The sequence below is a fragment of the Bos javanicus genome, chromosome 6 (genome assembly GCF_032452875.1).
Source record: "Bos javanicus breed banteng chromosome 6, ARS-OSU_banteng_1.0, whole genome shotgun sequence".
NCBI lineage: Eukaryota > Metazoa > Chordata > Mammalia > Artiodactyla > Bovidae > Bos > Bos javanicus.
In genome coordinates this window covers 24,803,283-24,820,368 of record NC_083873.1, presented here as the reverse complement: position 1 = coordinate 24,820,368, position 17,086 = coordinate 24,803,283, and positions in this window count along the sequence as shown.

Genomic DNA, 17,086 nt, shown 5'->3' with positions numbered 1-17,086 from the left:
TACTAGTTTGCATTCCCACCAACAGTGTAAGAGGATTCCCTTTTCTCCACACCCTCTCCAGCATTTATTATTTGTAGACTTCTGAATCACAGCCATTCTGACTGGCGTGAAATGGTACCTCATAGTGGTTTTGATTTGCATTTCTCTGATAATGAGTGATGTTGAGCATCTTTTCATGTGTTTGTTAGCCCTCTGTATGTCTTCTTTGGAGAAATGTCTATTTAGTTCTTTGGCCCATTTTTTGATTGGGTCATTGATTTTTCTGGAGTTGAGCTGTAGGAGTTGCTTGTATATTTTTGAGGTTAGTTGTTTGTCAGTTGCTTCATTTGCTATTATTTTCCCCCATTCTGAAGGCTGTCTTTTCACCTTGCTGATAGTTTCCTTTGATGTGCAGAAGCTTTAAAATGAAAGGGTTGAAGATAGAGGAAGGTCCTAAACTCACCTCTTTCCACAGGCACAGTAGGTCTACAATGGCACAGGGAATAATCCCCTTGGAAAGGGATCTGACAACGGGACGAACACAGCTCCCGCAAGTTCATGTTCTGCCTATTTGATAGGTAAACATTGTTGTATTGTTTTAATTTCCATGTCTTGTGTATTTACTAGTAAGTTTGAGAATTTTTGTTTCTGAGAAAATTACGGTTACATTCTTTACTTTTATTTTTTCCGTGTTGATTTGAAGAAACTCTTTATATATTAGAGAAATTAGCTTTTGTCGATTTCAGTTTTAAAATATTTTCATCAATTTGATTTTTTTTTCTTTAACTATATTTTTGACAACTTTGGCATGGAGAATTAAAGATTATATAGTCTTGTTTGCAATTTTTTCATTAATGGCTTTCCCTGTATGCCTTTTATTGTCTTGTTTGGAAATCCATTTTACTTGGAAAGTCCTCTAGCTGTAATTTTTGTCCTGTAACTATTTCTAATGTTCTTTTTTTTTTTTTTTAATACTTAGAACTTGAAGCAATATGAAGTTTATCTGACTATTTGGAGTGAGGTGAATATCTAGTTTTATTTTCTTCCATTTGGATATTTTTCCTATTGCCATTAAATATCATTGAATAGTCCATTCTTTTCCCACTAATTGGAAGTTCTGCTTTTATTATATACTAAATATCTACGTATTTAGGGATAAGTTTCAAGACTCTGTTTTCTTGTTTATTTCTGCATCAGAACTGTGCATCAATATGTACTGTAGCCTGTATGTATCTTTTGTTACTGTAGGGAAGAATAATAAAAGTATATTTTATTATTAATAAATTAAAATATTTTTAATATAACTAATAAAAATAATTTTTATTATTCTTATTTTTCATAACATTCAAATGTTTTCTGTGGTGAATATTTTTCAAGTAAGGGGCATTTATTTATAACATCTGTTTAAGTCATCTCTTACAGTTGTTAAAAGTTGTGTCTTATAAATTTGATTTATAAGAAATCAAATTTCTTATTTATTTCTTATTTACATCCTATTTATTTATTATTTACTTAATACTCCTAGAGTTTGCTTATTTATTTTTAAAGATTTTTTGATGTGGACCATTTTTAAAGTTTTTACTGAATTTGTTACAATATTGCTTCTGTTTTGTGTTTTGGTTTTTTGGCCCTGAAGCATGTGGGATCTTAGCTTCCTGACCAGGGATCAAACCTGAACCCTCTACACTGGACGGTGAAGTTTTAACCAGTGAAGTCCCCCTCTTATTTATTTTTATGTGTTTTTAAATCCATTTTATTGCTCTTATTACTGAGTTTTTTTTCTAATTAGGTATTCTTGGTATAAAAGAAAGCTTTGGTTTTGTGATATTTTAGCTTAATTTAGCTTGTTAATAAACTCTATTAGATCCAATTGCTTCTAATTTATCCATACTCTTTTGAAGATTTCTTCTAGCTCGTGGCAGTATATGGCTGCCTCAAGTTCTGATTCAGCCTGCAAGACTCGGCTCAGTTGTCTGCAAAACTCCTTCCCTTGTGCGAGGGGGCAGCTGTGTTATAACAAAATGAGCACCGAAGGTGCACTGAGCACACAGGAACTGGACTCTGATTTATATGCCGTATCAGCTAGGATTGGGTTCAGGCCCACATATCAGAAAATGTGGAGTCGTTTAAACATCACAAGATGACTTTTTAATCGAAATATAATTGATTTACAGCACTGTGCTAGTTTCAGGTGTACCCAGAAAAGTGATTCTGTTTTACATCTGAAAAGAATCTTTTTTAGATTATTTTCCCTTTTCAGTTCAGTTCAGTAGCTCGATAAAGGACAGAAATGGTATGGACCTAACAGAAGCAGAAGATATTAAGAAGAGGTGGCAAGAATACACAGAAGAACTGAACCAAAAAGATCTTCATGACCCAGATAATCACGATGGTGTGATCACTACCTAGAGCCAGACATCCTGGAATGTGAAGTCAAGTGGGCCTTGGAAAGCATCACTACGAACAAAGCTAGTGGAGGTGATGGCATTCCAGTTGAGCTATTTCAAATCCTGACAGACGATGCTGTGAAAATGCTGCAGTCAGTATGTCAGCAAATTTGGAAAACTCAGCAGTGGCCACAGGACTGGAAAAGGTCTGTTTGCATTCCAATCCCAAAGAAAGGCAATGCCAAAGAATGCTCAAACTACCGCACAATTGCACTCATCTCACATGCTAGTAAAGTAATGCTCAAAATTCTCCAAGCCAGGCTTCAGCAATACATGAACTGTGAACTTCCAAATGTTCAAGCTGGTTTTAGAAAGGGCAGAGGAACCAGAGATCAAATTGCCAACATCTGCTGGATCAAGGAAAAAGCAAGAGAGTTCCAGAAAAACATCTATTTCTGCTTTATTGACTATGCCAAAGCCTTTGACTGTGTGGATCACAATAAACTGTGGAAAATTCTTCAAGAGATGGGAATACCAGGCCACCTGACCTGCTTCTTGAGAAACCTATATGCAGATAAGGAAGCAACAGTTAAATAATGAGTATAATGTGCTGTACAGTAGGTCCTTATTGGTTATCTACTTTATATATTGTAGTGTGTTAATCCCAAACTCCTAATTTTATTCTTGCTATGAAATCTGAAGGTGGGAGTAAGGGCTGGTTGTGTGGTTTATGAAGTCATCTGTGATATCAAGAAAATTGTTCCTACATTCTAAGAAAATGTGTATCAGAAATTATGTCTGATTTCAGGCTGGCAGGAGGAAGAAGAGCTGAAAAAGTCCATGATGCCCCTTCTTTTAAGGCCACTTCTTTAGAATCATCCCAACTTCTTTCATGTACAAACCCTAGGGTAAACCTACCCATATGGCCATGGCTAGCCAGAGAAAAGTCTGGGGAAAATGGTTGTGGCTAAACTAGTTGTTAATGAGCCCTGAAATCAGAATGTTTATTACTTAGAAAAAGTGGGTAGAGATGGATTTAACCATCTAAGTCACTAAATTCAAGAGTGAATGTAGGCCAATTCAATTTTTTTTCCAAAAAGGAAAAAAATCATTTTTTTCTCCCCGATGACAGAATAATATACTTCTATTGGAAACCATTCACACAAATCAGAAAATTTGGAGACAAGTAACTGACACTCTTGATTCATGGACCTGACATTCCAGGTTCCTATGCAATATTGCTCTTTACAGCATCGGACCTTGCTTCTATCACCAGTCTCATCCACAACTGGGTATTGTTTTTGCTTTGGCTCCATCCCTTCATTCTTTCTGGAGTTATTTCTCCACTGATCTCCAGTAGCATATTGGGCACCTACTGACCTGGGGAGTTTCTCTTTCAGTATCCTATCATTTTGCCTTTTCATACTGTTCATGGGGTTCTCAAGGCAAGAATACTGAAGTGGTTTCCCATTCCCTTCTCCAGTGGACCACATTCTGTCAGATCTCTCCACCATGACCCGCCCATCTTGGGTTGCCCCACGGGCATGGCTTAGTTTCTAGTGTGATTAGATTGACTAGTTTTCTGTGAGTATGGTTTCAGTGTGTCTGCCCTCTGATGCCCTCTTGCAACACCTACTGTCTTATTTGGGTTTCTCTTACCTTGGGCGTGGGGTATCTCTTCACAGCTGCTTCAGCAAAGTGCAGCCGCTGCTCCTTACCTTGGATGAGGGGTATCTCCTTACCGCCGCCCTTCCTGACCTTCAACGTGGGATAGTTCCTCTCGGCCCTCCTGCGCCAGCGGAGCCACTGCTCTTTGGACGTGGGGTTGGTCCTCCCAGCCGCCACCCTTGAAGACGCTTACTCCTTGGAAGGAAAGTTATGACCAACCTAGACAGCATATTCAAAAGCAGAGACATTCCTTTGCCAACAAAGGTCCATGTAGTCAAGGCTATGGTTTTTCCAGTGGTCGTGTATGGATGTGAGAGTTGGACTGTGAAGAAGGCTGAGCACCGAAGAATTGATGCTTTTGAACTGTGGTGTTAAAGAAGACTCTTGAGAGTCCCTTGGACTGCAAGAAAATCCAACCAGTCCGTTCTGAAGGAGATCAGCCCTGGGATTTCTTTGAAAGGAATGATGCTAAAGCTGAAACTCCAGTACTTTGGCCACCTCATGCGAAGAATTGACTCATTGGAAAAGATTCTGATGCTGAGAGGGATTGGGGGCAGAAGGAGAAGGGGACGACAGAGGATGAGATGGCTGGATGGCATCACTGACTTGATGGATGTGAGTCTGAGTGAACTCTGGGAGTTGGTGATGGACAGGGAGGCCTGGCGTGCTGCGATTCATGGAGTTGCAAAGAGTCGGACACGACTGAGAGACTGAACTGAACTGAACTGACACTCTACCACTCAAATAAATTTCCATTACTATCTCTGAACATTTTTTCATATATCTCCTTGAATAGACACATAATTTTACATAAATGGCATTATTTCATGCATTCCTTGCTTTCACTAAATCTGCTGAGTGGCTTGTATTTCCTTAAGATATTTACACGTACCTTACAATTGTCTGCAATTCCCTTTCTTCAGAGGTGAATAAGGCTGTCTTCCTCCCTTTCTCAGCATAGCCAGTTCTTTGCTCCATGGGTGTGGTTAACTTCCTTCCTTCTTGCTTCTCACTATGGCTCCCTACCTCACTTTCTTTAGGGTTTTGTGCAAATGTGTTTTTCTCAGTGAAGCCTCCTGAAATCCACTCCATTTATAACTATATTCGTCACCCTCCTTTTCATATTTTAATTTTCTCCATAGAACTTATCACCTTTTAAAATGTTATATACATTTAGTGATTTTTCTGTTTTCTGTTTCTTCCCAAGACAATGGAAACTCCATGAAAGTAGGGATTTTTGTCTTGTTCCCTGTTATCCAGCGCATAGAATAGTGCTCAGCCCAAAGTAAGTACTCAATAAATCCTTGTTGAGTGAATAAATCCACAGTAGCTCATAACACCTGATCACATCATTAGTTGTGAGGATTAAATGAGATAACATGGATGAGAACACAGCACAGCAACAGGAGGCAGAGGCTCAGAAGAGGGACACTGAAGCTGCTTTTATTTCCATGTTTCTCTCAGAATACCTGCCATGCTATCTTTAAAATTTTATTTAAATGTTTATTTCACCCTGAAGCTCCATGGACTCTTTAAACCATTCTCATTTGTTTTTGCATCACTGGCATTGATCATGGCCTAGTATATAGTAGGTGGTCTTTAAGTCGGAACTGACATGAATCACTTGTGGCTATTCCTAAATCTGCAAACACTGCCATACTTTCTAATTTCTAAATGCTTTCCCCTGATATCTGTACTGAAATATTTATGAAGCTATTTGGTACTCAGAGGAAATCAAGTTTTAGCACAGCTGAGGCTATCTTCTCTCTCTAGTCAATGGTTTTGTTGAAAGCTCATTTTAATAAATGCACTAGAGAGGCATTTTTGAATAGGGAAGCGTCATTCAGCTTTGTGAAATGTCCAGGTGGAATAAGTATTAGATGCTTTTGTTATTTCTGCCACTTTAGTTAATGAAGCTGTCCCATTTATAATATAATTAGAGCCAGTGCAATCCTCTCACCAAATATAAAGTGACACACACAGGGTCTTGTTATTAAAGCGTTCCCTCTGAAGAGTCACAGGAAACCATTCAAACACAGGACTTGACATACTGGGGTGAATACATCCAATTAAGAAAATGGTAAGTAATTTCATGAGAGAAATTCTAATTCTTACTAAAGATGTTCGGTATCAAATCACCTTTAATTTTTTAAGATCCAGAGGAAGCTATTGTGTAAACATGTTTTTGTTTTCCCTGGATGGGACATTTTTATAAGGCTGTGGTAACAATTCTACCTCTAAATACAAATTCAGAATTCAAGGAGAGAAAAAAAGTGTGTCTATAGTGAGCTCCTAGAGACGGAAGACAAAATTAGTCTTTGAAATTCGGTAGTCTCACTCCTAAGAGTGCAAGATAAGTCAACAAAAAACATAGAGCTCTGCAGAGACAAAATTCAGCTCCTCTTCATGGTCTATTAGGCCAGATACTTTTCTAGCAGTCAGGACTTTCTTTTGTCTCTGTTGCAGAAATCGGTGTTATACATAAAGTGGCAGCTCCTCTGAGTTAACTTGCTTTACACACTGATTGCCTGACTCTTCCATCCATCCAGCTCATCCCTCAAACGCCCCTATACACATTTTCCAGAGCAAGTGTTGCTTTTCTCCAGGGCTTGATAAACGTGTACATCTTTCTTAGCCAAAAACGTCTACATACAGTCAAGAAAATGGACTCTGTAGAATTGAAACATGTTGGGCTTTAACTGAGTCACATTTACTTCATCTACTAGAGTGAATACCCTGAGTTCTGTATCAATCATTTATAGCTACTGTAGTTGAAGTGTGATAACTGTTTTAAGCCATGCAACACATATTTTGGGGTTTGGCAGAGATGCACACTAAATCTTTACACAGCAAATTTCTAAGGCAGTATGAACAGGTAGGTTAAATCATACTTGAATTTGTAAACTTTTAGGATTTCAGGACTCTGATGTAGGATTTAACGCTACTTATAAGGAAGAGGCAGATATCCTAAGGGCTTCACTGGTGGCTCGGTGGCAAAAAAAAATCCACCTACAATACAGGAGACCCCAGTTCAATCTTGGGTTGGGAAAATCTCCTGGAGAAGGAAATGGTAACCCACTCCAGTATTCTTGCCTGGAGAATCCCATGGACAGAGGAGCCTGGCAGGCTACAGACCATGTGGTCACAAAAAGTCGGACATGACTGAATGATTAACCACACACCAATATCCTAATGTCATTTCTCCTTTAAAGCTTCCTCTTCTTCTGTTCGAAGATGCCAGGCACCCATGAGAAATAGTAAGCCTAGTTGAAAAACCTGAACTTAACATCTGAGAGAACCAGATTCAAGTCTCCATCTTGTCATTTACTAGCTTTGTGACCTTTGGTCACATCTTTATCTGAGTCATACAAAATACAGCCAATAACCCCTGTTTCACTGGATGAATGTAAGGGAAAAAATGAGTTTATGTTGCTTGGTTTTTATATACAGCAGGAGCAAAGTAAATGGTAGCTGTTTATTTACCACATTTTTGGGTAAAATTTTAGTATTTCACACGGGGGATTCTCTATAGTAGATGATGTTTTAGTTGACCAAACCAAAAAAAGCTTATTGTAATTTATAGCAGGCTTTATAAATAAAAGGGCTTCCCTGGTGGCTCAGCTGGTAAAGAATCCATCTGCAATGTGGGAGACCTGGGCTCGATCACTGGGTTGGGAAGATTGTCTGGAGAACAAAATGGCTACCTACTCCAGTATTCTGGCCTGGAGAATTCCGTGGACTGTGTAGTCCACTGGGTCACAAAGAGTCAAACATGACTAAGACACTTGGGCTTCCCTCATAGCTCAGTTGGTAAAGAATCTGCCTGCAATGCAGAAGACCCTGGTTTGCTTCCTGGGTCAGGAAGATCTGCTGAAGAAGGGATAGGCTACCCACTTCAGTATTCGTGGGCTTCCCTTGTGGCTCAGCTGGTAAAGAATCTGCATGCGATGAGGGAGATCTGGGTGCGATTCCTGGGTTGGGAAGACCCCTGGAGAGGGGAACAGCTACCCATTCCAGTATTCTGGCCTGGAGAATTTCATGGACTGTATAGTCCATGGGGTTGCAAAGAGTTGGACATGACTGAGCAACTTTCACTTTCATAAATAAAACATTTTAGAGCCATTTCAGTTGTTCTTAAAGCATTATTATTAGTAATATTTACCCTAGTCACTAAATAAAGGCTATTTAACACAACAGATTATGATTCTGTGTTCTATATCTGTTGGTGAACATGACTATTCTTTCTAGAGCCATTCAGAGTGGTTGTCACATTTGGTAAGAGCATTTGTGTATATTTTGTAATAACCTTGAGTTTTTAGTTTGGGGAAGGAGGAAGATGAGAGCAAAGTGTTTGGGAGTCACTTGGAAATGAACAAAATGTGAATAACTTAGGGTGCCTAAAGGACAGAATGACTGAATTGTTTTAAAGGTTGGTATGTAGGCTGTTGAGGGACGTTTGTCAAGACAAAAACCAATGTGAGGTTCATTGCACGAAGGAGGAAAATGGTAGGGCTGGTTTTGACTTCAGTTGGTCAGGCTGTGGGAGGGTGAACAGACTGAAAACCCAGTTTTCTTATTGACAGAAAAGCTGAAAGAAGTTACACGAAAATGAGAAAAGACACTTCAGGTCATTCTGCTCTGTTTGAAGTGGAAACTTTAGAGACACAATGCAGACAAAGACTGAACTTTAAGCCTGGGTTGTTCATCTAAGTGTGTGTGTGTGTGTGTGTGTGCATGTGTGTGTTATTTTTGCCCTGAGGCATTCCTCTTTAGAGCATGACAGTCCATCTGAGTTATTTTTTTTATTGGATTTTGCGTAATTTCCCCCTCTCACTTCAGCAATGGTGTTATTGATGCAGTGGTCTTGGTTTCTAAGAGTCCTTTCTGGCTTCTATCATGACCTCACTGGCATTTCATCCACACACAGGAAGCCAGAAGAGAACTCCTGTTTTATAGGCAAAATGTCTGCAAAGTCGAGGGCACTCAGCTTTGAGCACAATGGCTGATAATTTCAATTTTATGGTATGTAAACATGAAATGTATCCAGTATTTTTGTCAAAACTGTGTGGTAAAACTAAAGCCTCATATCTGGCTATGTTCAGTTACAAGTATTTTAACGGGAAGCAGAGAGGAGCAAGATGAGGTGGGGGTAGGGGGTCACAGCCCTTCTGGAACAGAGCCCCGCTGGGACTTTGGAAGGATGGGGTGGCTCTGACACACCACCACGGTGTGTGTGGTGGGCCAGAGGGAGCAAAACAGAACAATCACATCCTGGGAAAGATGCAAGGCCCTGATGAAAGAGCATTCTTAGGAGACAAATGAGGGAAGGAAAAGTTAGGTTAAGGAAGCTGGGGGAACCAGCCAGCCGAACTGGTCTGGAAGGATTTGGAGATGAAGAACTAATTCCTCTGGTGGCTCCTATGCTTTCAGCACACTGGGGAGGAAAAACTGCTTTTCGAAAGAACTGGGAGGAATGATCAAAATCACTTAGTGAGCCCCTTCTCTGGTTTTGGATATGTCACCAACAAATTCCCTATGTGACTCGGGGCTTATAGTTCACCTCTGAGAGGAGGGAGTCTGAAAGAATGATCATTGAAGACCTCAGACATTTTGGTTGTCAATATTTATTTGAATTAGTGGATGACACAGACCTGGTGACTTGAAAGAAAAATTAGGAACTTGGTTAGAAAATTCTCAAAGGCAAACTTTGTATATACAATCCTCAAATATTCAGATTTAGATAGAACATGAAGAACAACACCAGTCAGAAGCCTTCCTCTGTTTTCAAAAGTAATTTTTATTGGAGTATCATTGCTTTTTAATGTTGTGTTACTTTCTACTGTGCAGCAAAATGAATCAGCTATATATATATACATATATCCCTTCTCTCTTTTGGACTTCCTCCCCATTCAGGTTGCCGCAGTCCATTAAGTAGAGTTCCCTACGCTATACAATATGTTCTTATTATCTATAATATTATTATCTTATTATCTATAAGATATCTAGTTATCTATTTTATACATATTGTCAATAGTATTTATGCGTTAATCCCAGTTTCCCAGCTCCTTCCGTCCCCCTGCCCTTTGGGCTTCCCTTGTGGCTCAGCAGTAATGAATTCCTCTACAGTGCAGGAGCTGCAGAAAATATGGATTCTATCCCTGGGTCGGGAAAGTCCCCTGGAGGAGGGCATGGCAACCCACTTCAGTATTGCCTGGAGAATCCCATGGACAGAGAAGCCTGGCAAGGCTACAGTCCATAGGGTTGCAAAGAGTTGGACACTACTGAAGCAACTTAGCACACAGCACCCCTGCCCTTTCCTTGAAAGTGAAACTGGTTCAATCACATCCAACTCTTTGCCACCCTGTGGACTGTAGAGTCCTTGGAATTCTCCAGGCCAGAATACTGGAGTGGGTAGCTTTCCCTTCTTCAGGGAATCTTCCCAACCCAGGGATTGAACGCAGGTCTCCCGCAATGCAGGCGGATTCTTTACCAGCTGAACTACAAGGGAAGCCTTCCTCTTTACCCCGAAGTCCTCCTTGTTTAGGAGCTCCTTTAATAGAATGTCCATAGCTTGACTTTCTGTTTTCCCAATTCCACCATTCACTTTGGAAAGTTCAGTTTAGGGAAGGTCAGAATTTGTACTAATAATGCAAGAGAGATAAGAAGTCCATGTATCTTTCTTCTTTGGAGTTGGGATCATGGGGAATATGACATCCTTCCCTTTTGAAAGCAGCAAGCTATCTTGGGCGTACAGAGTCTTAATTCTGGCCCAGAAAGGCCTTGCATTTAGGAGGTTGCACTGAGCCAGTGAACTCTGAATTCCTTGCAATTAGCTTGCTGTTTGTAGAAAGATAAATGCTAGTTTAAAAAAACCACAACTTTGGACATTTATTTACTGAGAGGATCTTTCTGTTGGGGAAAATATGGCCTCAGAAGCAATTATCTGGCATTTATTGCTGTAGATAGTATACCTTGCTTTTCAATCTTGATTTACAGGGAAATGTGGAGGAACTTTCCGCTAAGCAAGAAATTTTCTTCTTGCCTATTCAATTTCTCATCTTTATTTTCAGGTATTTTTAATATTTAGAACATTTTTCTTTAGGTCTATTATCTATGAAATTATTATAGAATATAATATAAATTAATAATTAATATAATATATGATATAATATACATTAGAATAATTTAAAATTAATTAAGGATTTAAACCCAAATTCCAAGCATGGTTTGTTACTATTTTCACCTCTTAATAGCCATGTTGCCTTAGATAATTACTTCACTGAATGCAGCCTTAAGATGTGTTTTTACAACTCCAAACTCACTGTTTGTTAATGAAAAATGCAGTCAAACAGCTGGTTGGTTGTTCTGCAAAATTGCAAATCAGCAGAATACTTACTCTTAATTAACTGAATACAGAGAAGACCATGTGGTCATTTCTTCAGTGTGTTCATTGTTAAGATTCAGATTATTAAAAAGGCAAATGATACCTATTTGCTGCACTCTGCATAAGGGTGATAGGGGAAAGGAGAGAATAGGAATGAAATTAGATGACTTGAACCTTTAAAAGCAGTCTTGCCTTTTCTTGCACAAAGTGTTTTTTCCCCCTCTGTTTTAAGATCTCCTTTGGAATCTCAGTGGGAATGAAAGAGCCTTCTGAATACTATCTACTTTGAGCTTACCTAGTCCTTAAAGCACCAAGTAATTTCATATAATTCTTATAACTGGGTTCATCCATTATTATTCTGGGTGGCTCACCATGGATGCTTTACCAGATTGCAAAGAACTCTTCATTTTTCATTTACTTTTATTCAAGTTGAAAGTTTAGAGAAATGTGATGTATATTAACTGTCAAACCACCCTAGGCCTTAACTGACTTGAAAATGCATGAGCCAGGATTTTATTTGGTGGTATTTAAGCCAAGAAAATTTTTTGAAGATTGAAAATTATTCAGAAGTTAAGACATACAGACACTGACGTCTAATCATGTTTTAATTTTAAACAGGATCAGAGGAACAAGGTGATATGAAACCATTCAAAATTACCTGAAAGGAGAGGGGTTTCACTCAAAGGTGGAGTGAACTCCAGATGTGTTCATATGCTGTGCCTAAGGGATTTGGCTAACTAGAATATCCTGAGACCAAAGTCAAGGTAGTCAAGGGAGAATGCAAATCACAGTAATGGGGAAAATGCAGAGGAACCAAAGACCAAATTGCCAACATTCTTTGGATCATAGAGAAAGCAAGGGAGTTCCAGAAAAACATCAATGTCTGCTTCACTGACTATGCTAAAGCCTTTGAGATTACAACAAACTATGGAAAATACTTGAACAGATGGGAATACCAGACCTGTCTCCTGAGAAACCTGTATGTGGGTCAAGAAGCAAGTTAGAACCAGACATGAAACAATGAACTGGTTCAAAATTGGGAAAGGAGTATGTCAGACTGTACATTGTCACCCTGCTTATTTAACTTATATGCATAGTACATCATGTGAAATGTTAGGTTGGATGAATCACAAGGTGGAATCAAGGTTGCCAGAAGAAATATAAACGACCTCAGATATACAGATAATATCACTCTAATGGAGAAAGTAAAGAGGAACTAAAGAGCCTCTTGATGGGGGTGAAAGGGAGAGAGAAAAAGCTGGTTTAAAACTCAACATTCAAAAACCTATGATCATAGCATCTGGTCTTATCACTTCATGGAAAATAGATGGCGGGGTTGGGGGGGAAGTGGAAGCAGTGACAGATTTTATTTTCTTGGACTCCAAAATCACTGCAGACGGTAACTGCAGCCATGAAATTGAAGACACTTGCTCCTTGGTAGGAAAGGTATGACAAACCTAGACAGCATGTTTAAAAACAGAGACATTACTTTGCTGACAAAGAACTGTATAGTTAAAGCTATGGTTTTTCCAGTAGTCATGTACAAATGTAAGAGTTGGACCATAAAGAAAGCTGAGTACCAAAGAATTGATGGTTTCAAACTGTGGTGTTGGAGAAGTCCTTGGATTCCAAGGAGATCAACCAATCAATCCTAAAGGAAATCAATCCTGAATATTCATTGGAAGGGCTGATGCTAAAGTTGAAACTCTAATACTTTGACCACCTGATGTGAAGAGCCAACTCATTGGAAAAGACCCTGATACTGGGAAAGAGTGAAGGCATAAGGAGAAGGGGGTGGCAGAAGATGAGATGGTTAGATAGCATCACTGACTCAATAGACATGAATTTTAATAAACTCTGGGAGACACTGGAGGACAGAAGAGCCTGGTGTGCTATAGTCCATGGTGTCACAAAGAGTCAGGCATGACTTAGGCAAACAACAGAAACCCCAGTTTGCCACATTAATGCTCTAGTGTCCTCTTAGCATCAAGCCACACAGGTATCTATGCAGCACAAACATAATTGTGTGTGTGTGCTCAGTTGTGTACAACTCTTTGCAATCCTATGGAATGGAACCCACCAGCCTCTTCTGTCCATGGAATTTCCCCAGGCAAGAATGCTGGAGTGGGTTGTCATTTCCATCTCCAGGGGATCTTCCTGACCTAGGTATTGAACTGGAATCTCCTGGTGGTTTAGACATTAAGTCGTGTCTAACTCTTGGGACCCCATGGACTGCAGCCTGCCAGCTTCCTCTGTCCATGGGATTCTCCAGGCAAGAATACTGGAGTGCGTTACTGTTTCCTTCTCCAGATGATCTTCCCAACACAGGGATCGAACGTGGGTCTCTGGCATTGCAGGCAGATTCTTTACTGATATGAGGGAAGCCCTATATATTTTTGGCTGTGCCACAGGCATGTGGGATCTTAGTTCCATGACTAGGGATTGGACCCAGGCCCCCTGCATTGGAAGCACAGAGTGCTAACCACTGGACCAACAGGGAGGTCCCATCTCTTTAAATTGGCAGGCAGATTCTTTACCACTGAGCCACCTGGGAAGCATAAACATAATTACTTCACTTCTTAAGACGATTTAAGGGATTCCTACGGCAGTTAAGGAGAAGGGCATGGGCAACTCATTCCCGTATGCTTGCCTGGAGAATCCTATGGACAGAAGAGCCTGGCGGGCTACAGTTAATAGGGTCCGCACAGAGTTGGACACAACTGAAGTGACTTAGCGCATACGCATGGCAGTTAAGATGGAAATTTAGTTCTTTCCATGGCCTTCAAGTCCCTGCTAATGCCCTCTGCTTTTTTCTCAGCCTCATTTAGAACATCTTGCCCTCTGCCCTCACTCCAGCCACACAGGCATTCTAGTCTGTGGGAGCTGCTACGCTGCTTCCTGCCTCAGGGCCCTTGAACATGCTACTGCCACATTAGATAGCTCACATCTCTTCCTCCCTTCCTGGGACACCTTTCATTTGTACCTCCAAATGAATGCTCTATTCACATAAAATTGGTTTTATTATTGTTGTTATTCCAGGATATCATGGTACCTTCAGGGTACTTAATTCAGTTTATAATTATACATAAATATGGTAATTTGATTAATGGCCTCCTTCCTATTTTGCTGTGGAGTAAAGGCCATGACAGCTTTGCTTACCACAGCAACTGCACACTCGTATTGCACATATATGAGGCACTTAGTAAATGTTAATTGAACGAATATTCTCCCTGTATTGCTGATGTTATGGGTGACTTGGTTCTTTTTTCTCTTCTCAGAGAGTCTTCAGTCTTCATCTTCAGTAGACTGTCATTTATCTAGAACAAGTGGCAAATGGAGCTTTATGATTGTAAAGAAAGTCTGATCTCAAACTACACATGCACACATACATGAACACATGCACACACACACACACACACACATAGACTCTACAGGAGGAAAGCACATATGGGGAAGGCAGATGTTTTCATAATTCCTCAAGTTTTAATTAAATTTTGGATTTTCTCACAGAAGGAAACCTGTTTCCTATACCATACTTAGTTCTGAGGCATTAACTACCCACACTCCCTCTTTATGCCAAGAGGGAAAAATTCCCTTCTTTTATTTACTGTTAGCCTTGTTGATATTTTCCCCCTAAAAAGCATTTTCTAAGGAAAAAGTGAGAACTGAGATTAATACATAGTGCAGTTCAGAAGGAACAGCCAAGCTGCTGAGCCCGGGTTCACTTCAGCGTGAGGATGGCAGGTTTGTTTCTGATCACATCTCTGATCCATTGGTCGTGACTGCCTGGAGAATGTGTGAGAGGCATTCTGAGGGCACGGCTGGCATCAGAGGGAAAGTGTGCCATGACTAATTCATTCAACACATACTTACTGAGTGCTGTGCTAGGTAATTAGCAGGGCTGCCAGGAGCGTGGGAGTACAGTCAGCAACCTTGCTAGCCTTTCTCTACACAAGAAGGGCAGATGCAGTCTCGTAAGCATCTTGATTAGTCTCCCTCATCTCAAGGCTTATCCTTCTGCCACATGGTTCTCCATCATCATTTTGACTTCCTCACCCTAGAACCAGGTCTACTAATGAATTTCGCTTTGCTGCTGGACAGGAATCAAACACCCTTTCTTGTAAAACCCCCACATTTTCATGACTTGAGCCACCCAAAACCATCATTCCTCTTTTTTTCCCCTGCTTTCTCTTTTGAGACACATGCTTTAATCCCAATCTAGTTGTACTGACAGAATCATGATGCCTATTGAGGGGCAGTGAATAATCTGATCCTCAGTTCTTGAGCTGTGGTACTTTAGCTATTTATTCAATACCCATTCAGCAGCAACAGTTGAATTCTACATGTATGTGTATTGATTATATATATGCTATTTTTGAATTTAGGAACTTCTAAAGTTTTGAAAATTCATTACCAAACAGATGACAGAGTGGTGCTAAGGAGACACCCTAGGACAGGTTCAGGAATGTTCTATTCCATGCTGATCTTGCCTTTCCCACATAGCTCCATCCCTCATATTCAATTCTGGGAATTGCTGACTGCCTTCTCAAATGGATACAACAAAATAACTTTTTCTCAAACCTTCTGTGATTGAAGCATTATATTAAAATTTTCAATCCCCCCCCCAGTTCTTCTCGCACAGAGCAGAGAATATGAAACGAGGAAGGGAAACAGGGCATAAAAAACAGACCAGTCAGTGTTATCCATCATTGCCTTTCTCCATGAGACCAGAGTGAGACTTGCAGTTATAATTCTTTATCTGTAGCTCCAAATCCAAAAAGCTCTGAAAAACCAAAGTGTTTTCATGGCTGATTTGGCAGCAATACCTGACCAAACTCATGTGGTCATAAAACCTGACCTCAGCTGACTGAAGTCTATTGATAACCTGCATTTCACTTGGTGTGAATAGTCACACACTTTTCTGCAGAAATATTCATGTGTTTGACATTGTTTGCAGTGTTACCTAATGTTCTGAATATGTACTTTATTGCTTTCTTAATGTTTCTTTAATTTTTTTTTAATTTTGAGACTTGTATATCTGTTTGCAGTTGTAAGAAAGAATACATGTAGTATATTCTTCACCTAATTTCCCCCAATGGTCACATTTGTAACTGTAGTACAACATCACAACCAGGAGACTGACTTTGATACAATCCATGGACTTTATTGGGCTTCCCAGGTGGCTTTGGTTGTAAAGAATCCACCTGCCAATGCAGGAGATGCAAGAGACACGAGTTCGACCCCTAAGTGGGGAAGATCCCCTGGAGTAGGAAATGGCACCTCACTGCAGTATTCTTGCTTGGAAAATTCCATGGACAGAGGAGCTTGGCAGGCTACAGTTCATGGGGCTGCAAAGAATCAGACACGACTGAGTGACTGAGCACATATGGGCTTTATTTGGATTTCATCAGTTTTACATACACTCCCTTCAGTTCCTTGCGATTCTACTATGTATAGATTTGTGTGGCTACGACCACAGTCAGATGCAACACAGCTCATCCTAAGGGTCTGTTGCGCTCCCCTATTATAGACACAGATACCTCCCTCACCAGCCCTCTCCCTAGCCCCTTGGCAACCACTTGTATGTTTTCCACCTCTACAAGTTTGTCATTTCTAGAATGCTAGATAAATAGAATTGTACATTATGTGGTCTTTGGTGATTGGCTTT